Here is a 5,463-nt window from a genome sequence, read left to right as displayed (position 1 = left end):
CGAGAAACAGGCTTCCGACACAGGAGATGGTCCAACATTGTTTTATTGAACCTGTTGATTGCTGTACATAATCTGCTGTTGGTTGACACTCTATTAACCTAACTGATAACCTCCTACTGGCTTGACCAGACTCGCTCTCTATCACATGGTGATGATGTTCATTGGCCTGTGCACTGCGACTATCTCCCTAGCTGTGTCTTGTGAGAGAGGGAGAGCCTTAATGCCCTAGTGGGCTTTCTCATGGTGGTGGCCTGTCTGGTGATTGGTTGTTCTGTGTCTTGTGTGTTCATTGGTTATCCTGTGTGTTAATCACTGCCTGTCTGCATCTGCATCAAACCGAGAGCAGAGTGGCGCAGCGGAAGCGTGCTGGGCCCATAACCCAGAGGTCGATGGATCAAAACCATTCTCTGCTAGTTATTTAAGGGGCTGTTTAGCACAGGGCTAAATCGCTGGCTTTGAAAGCATGCCAAGGCAGACCAGCAGCACGGTTCAATTCCTGTATCAGCCTCCCCAGACAGGCGCCGGAATGTGGCGACTAGGGGCTTTTCACAGTAACTTAATTGAAGCGTACTCGTGACAATAAGCGATTTTCATTTTTCATTTCATCTCATGATATACATGAATATTATGACAGTCTACTCAAATTCAGCGAGGGTGATGATCTCAGCTGTCCCTCTGCCTGTCTCAACCCTCACTCATTTGTCATGTGCCAGCTTGCCTTGGATCAAGACAAAAGAAACCAGAAGGATGAAGCAAAGATTGGGTCAAATGCATGTCCCTATGTTGGTGAGCCCTCCCTCGAAGGCCAGATTCTGAATCGCTCTGTCAAATCTCCTCTCAACCTGTTTTCAGACTTGAAAGACATTTAAAATGCTACTGGAAGAAGAACAACCCCATATACTCCAATCTATCCAATTTACTGAATGTTCTCATTCCTGGAACCATTCTTGGAAATGTTTTCTACACCTTTCCTAATACCTTTACATCCATCTCAAAGTGTAGTAACTAAAATTAGACACAATAGGCACGATTTAACAACCGTGTTGCTCCCGCCACATGTCGGGGTGCGCCGGGTGAATAGCAGCTCGGCCAAATTCGAGACGCTCCGGGAGTAAATCAGTTTGCAGTGCACCTGACAACCTCCCAATGGAGGGTTAAGAATCTCGCCCAAAGCTGGCAAGAATATCATTAACCCTCATATAATTAATTTTAACCACATTAGTGAGATTGAAGACGAATGCAGTGGCCTCCTGGAAATTACCCAACTCCCCAGCAAGGAATCACGCAGGATTGTTTAGTACTCCTGCTCAAAAATGTGAAGCTGGCTGCTGAGGGGAAGTGAGGAGGTGAGCAGCCATTTCCAATTTCCGGAATGCAGCTAAAGGGCACCAGAGCTGATGCCCCAGTGCTCAGGGGCTTTGGGGGGTGGGGGGGGGGGGGGTGGACGACCCACCAGGGAGCTTGGGCTTGGGTTGTCAGGGGGCTGAAGCATTCTAAGTCAGGGTTTCCCTTGGGCCGGAGAGGGGGGGTGGTGCGATTGAAGGCCATCTTCAAATATTGTGGATATCCATCACCGGGGCAACCACAGTTGCATCTGCCTGTCCTACCAAACACTTCCGGGACAGAGCCCTCGTGTAGCTGCTATCCTGAAAGTCAATTTCACTCCCTTTGACTGTGAGCAGCCTCTAGCTTCACATCTGGAGGCTATTTAAAAAGAGTTCTTAGTTGCGATAGCATTTCACACCCCAGAACTCTCAAGTGCCTCGTCGAGGGCACATTGTCAAGCAAACTTTGATGCCTGAACAGTGCGCCTGAACTCTAGGAGAGTCTGCACTGTAGGGGCAGCTTCCAACAATTAAACACTAAAGAGCAGGGTTTCAGCACTGTGGCTCTTCTCACAATCAAAGTGTAAGTGTGTGGATCAGGGGCTGGCACCTGAGCATGGTCTCCATAATGTTCCCAACAAAGGCCTGGGATCTGGGATCTATGGGCTCCTGATGTGACAAATCAGCTTTCCAGTTGCTGGAATATCGCTGATACCCCCTCCTGAATGTCATGGTTCTGGAAAATCATCTGCAGCATTTTTGGGAGAACCTTGTCCAGAGGCTCAGCATCTGACTGGGACCCAGCTAAGTCCTGGGATCCAGTGGCTCTCCGATTACTGACTTCCTTGGATGTTCCTTTCTCCATCTGATGTACATCAGCAACTGTGTGGTGCTCATCAGATTGTGCCCCAGAAGCCTGTCCACTAATGACACCCACTGAGGTGTGTGTCTCTGCGCTGGCGGAAGGTGGGGTGATACTGTAACACCTCGATGGTGGTCTCCTCGGAGATCCAGATGGAGATCCAGCGAAACATGGACATGTGGTCAGTGAGAGGGAAGGATCATTTTGTCTGACATCTCACTTAAGATAGGTCATCTGGGTGAAGGGCTATGGTTTCTCACCTCTGCGGTGCAGGCCATCCTCACTGCTGGTGACAGCTCTCTCCTCGGACAACCCCACTATTTCCAGGCCCGTTCTTCATAGGAGGTGAGTACTTGGATCTCTGGCATCCTGCCCTCTCCCACCTTTGCCCTTTCCCCCCTATTATGAGTTATCTTCTCCTGCTGAGAGTGAGGGCTTTGTGAGCCGCAAGCTTGATTCAGGGAGGTCAATAGCAGGTGTCATGTATGGGCACCGCAAATGGACGTGAAGAGGTTGCTCTGGTAAGTGCCAAGGGATGCTGAGGGACAGGCACGAAGATCACATGTGGGGAGAGTGTGAGGTGTCAAACAGTGAATGGGGGGGGGGGGGGGGGGGGTTGGGAAATTGAAGCCATGCTTGTGTGTTGACTGGGAGTGAGTTAGTTGAGGGAACGTTTAAAATTAGCTCCCTCTTGTTAGTGGCAAGATGCTGATGTGTGAGTCAGGCGAATCAGAAGGCAAGGGAGCCAGTATTGGCGAGAATCTCATGGGGGCTCACTTTCGGCACTAAGTGCCAAAGTGAATACAGGCCGTGATCTCGCCAATGTGGCCATCAAGAAACACCCCGCCAAACACGGCCAAAATTACTCTTCAAACTCTGTGAAGTCCGGCCCGATACATCTGTTGAGGCTGAACCATTGTTTTATATATGAGTTTATGTAACTTTCCTGATTTTTTACCCAATGCCTCTATTTATAAAGCACGGAATCCTAGATATCTTTTCAACACATATACCGCCAGATCTCTCAAATTTTTTACCGGCTTAGAATTGTACACTTTGCCAGGATCCAAGTTTATCCCGTCACCACTGCCAGCAAGAACAGTCAGAGAATCCCGTTGGCGTGAACAGACGGAGAATCCCGCTGGCATGAACAGACGGAGAATCCCGCTGGCGTGAACAGATGGAGAATCCCATTGGCGTGAACAGACGGAGAATCCCGCTGGCGTGAAGGAACGGAGAATCCCGCTGGCGTGAAGGAATGGAGAATCTCGCTGGGGTGAACAAACGGAGAATCTCGCTGGGGTGCACGGATGGCGAATTCCCCTGGCTTGCCCGGATGGAGAATTCTGCTGGTGTGCACGGATGGAGAATTATGCCCTTTATTTAATAGGCCATGTTTACTTGTGCTGCCACACCAGGGGGAGCACTTCCTGCATAGGTGCAGATCCACTGGGCGAAATTCTCCCCCCCCCCACGACGGGTGGGAGAATAGGGGGAGGGCCTTCCCGACTTTTTTGACGCCCTCCCGCTATTCTCACCCCCCCCCCCCCCCGCCGAAATCCCGACAAGAATCGCTGCCGCCGTTTTTTTACGGCCGGCAGCGATTCTCAGCTGTTAGAAGGGCCGAAGTCCCAGCCCTTTACGACCTTTTTACAAACGGCAAACACACCTGGTCCTGCCGTTCGTAAAAACGTCGTGACAAACTCGCAAAAAATAACCATGGCACCGATTTTCACGGCAGTACCACGGCCGTGCCAAGGGTGCCATGGGCCCGCGATCGGTGCCCACCGATCGCGGGCAGCGGGCCCGATGCCCGCGCACTATTTGTCCTTCCGCCGCCCCGCAGTATCAATACGCGGGGCGGCTGAGGGGCAACCCGGCCCGCGCATGCGCGGGTTTCGCGCAAAAACGCGATGACGTCACCCGCGCATGCGCGGGTGGAGTCTTCCCACCTGCGCATGCGCGGCTGACGTCATATGACGCGTCAGCCGGCGCTAACTCCGGCAAGCGGGCTTAACGATTTTCGTTAAGCCCGACTTGTCGGAGCCTCCGACGTCGGGCTGCTAGCCCCGACGGGGGACCAGACATCGGTCCCCCGTCGGGAAGGGGCGCGCTGCCGTAAAACCCGCCCGGGTTTTACGGCAGTTTTACGATTTCTCCCGTTTTGGGAGAATTTCGCCCACTATCTGTGGCAGTGAATCAGTCAGTGACATTATCAGTTGCAACTAGATGGACAGTCTAAATTAGTGTTTGAGATACAAACTGAATCTTGATGTCAGGAGGTTACTTAAAATAGAATCACATTCAGATAGACTTCCCTACGATGTTCTGTTTATTTGTCAATTATTATTATTACTCTTTCGAAATACTTTGTGATATTGCTTTTTTAACAGCCCTTTTTGCAGATCCAGCAAAATCTATGGGTTTACTCCATCTGGCATCATTTATTAACTTTTCCTATTCTGTACAAAAGAAAGTTTACTTCAGTGGCTGGGTTCTCTCCAAAAGCCCCTGTTCACTCTGGATAATTCTGCTGCCTGCAACAGGGTCCCTTGTTCACCACAATTCTTGTGTTTTGAATAAAAAAGCCAATGAACAATATTACATTTTAAAAGATCACCACTTAATGTGGGGTTTAAAATCAGGATTCTGGGATTAAGTGCCCAATTAACTATCAGGTCAGTTAGTCAGGAATCACCTTCACAAAATCTTTCCAACTTGCATCAAAAGACTGATACATAAGACCGCATGATAATTCATTAAATCACAATTTACACTTTGTATATCTGGGCGCATTGCAAATTCAAACAGTTTATCCGCATAATAAAGAATAAATCCAGGGTTTGATGCATTGCAGCAATCCTGCACCACTGATACTCATACTGCCAAATGAAAAGATGTCTAGAACATTCGCCGGCAATCGTAGTGTAGGCCGAGTGCGCATGCGCAACAAATCCAGGTGCCTTTCCATTTGGCGGCAGGAGTTACAGTTTTTTATTTGCCCTTCTTTGTTCTACCAAAATGTACCACTTCAATCCTCTCTGCATTGGATTTTATCTGCGACGGTGTGAAAAATAAATAAAAGGTTTAAGCATGTGGCTGGTGCTTAGCAACTGGAGGTCCTTGTAAGTTAGAGTAACTTTTTACATTTAGTTTCAACTGAATTTGTGGGTGGTTGGAGACAGGATCTCGGGGACTGAATATCTCAACTCTGCCAGAAGAAAGACTGGACAAGATGGGAGCTGCAAAGAGGCAGACTTCCTAAAGTACAAGTTT

The 5,463-nt window shown here is 49.3% G+C and overlaps 1 non-coding gene across 1 annotated transcript; it reads left to right on the top strand.

The window, feature by feature from the left end:
• The first annotated feature begins 341 nt into the window (after positions 1 to 341).
• On the top strand, positions 342 to 413 carry trnam-cau. Its single transcript has one exon. It is a non-coding gene; the product is annotated as a tRNA-Met (tRNA).
• Positions 414 to 5,463: the final 5,050 nt, after the last annotated feature.

This window comes from Scyliorhinus canicula, chromosome 10 (genome assembly GCF_902713615.1).
Source record: "Scyliorhinus canicula chromosome 10, sScyCan1.1, whole genome shotgun sequence".
NCBI lineage: Eukaryota > Metazoa > Chordata > Chondrichthyes > Carcharhiniformes > Scyliorhinidae > Scyliorhinus > Scyliorhinus canicula.
This window is presented reverse-complemented; position numbering and strand designations above follow the sequence as displayed.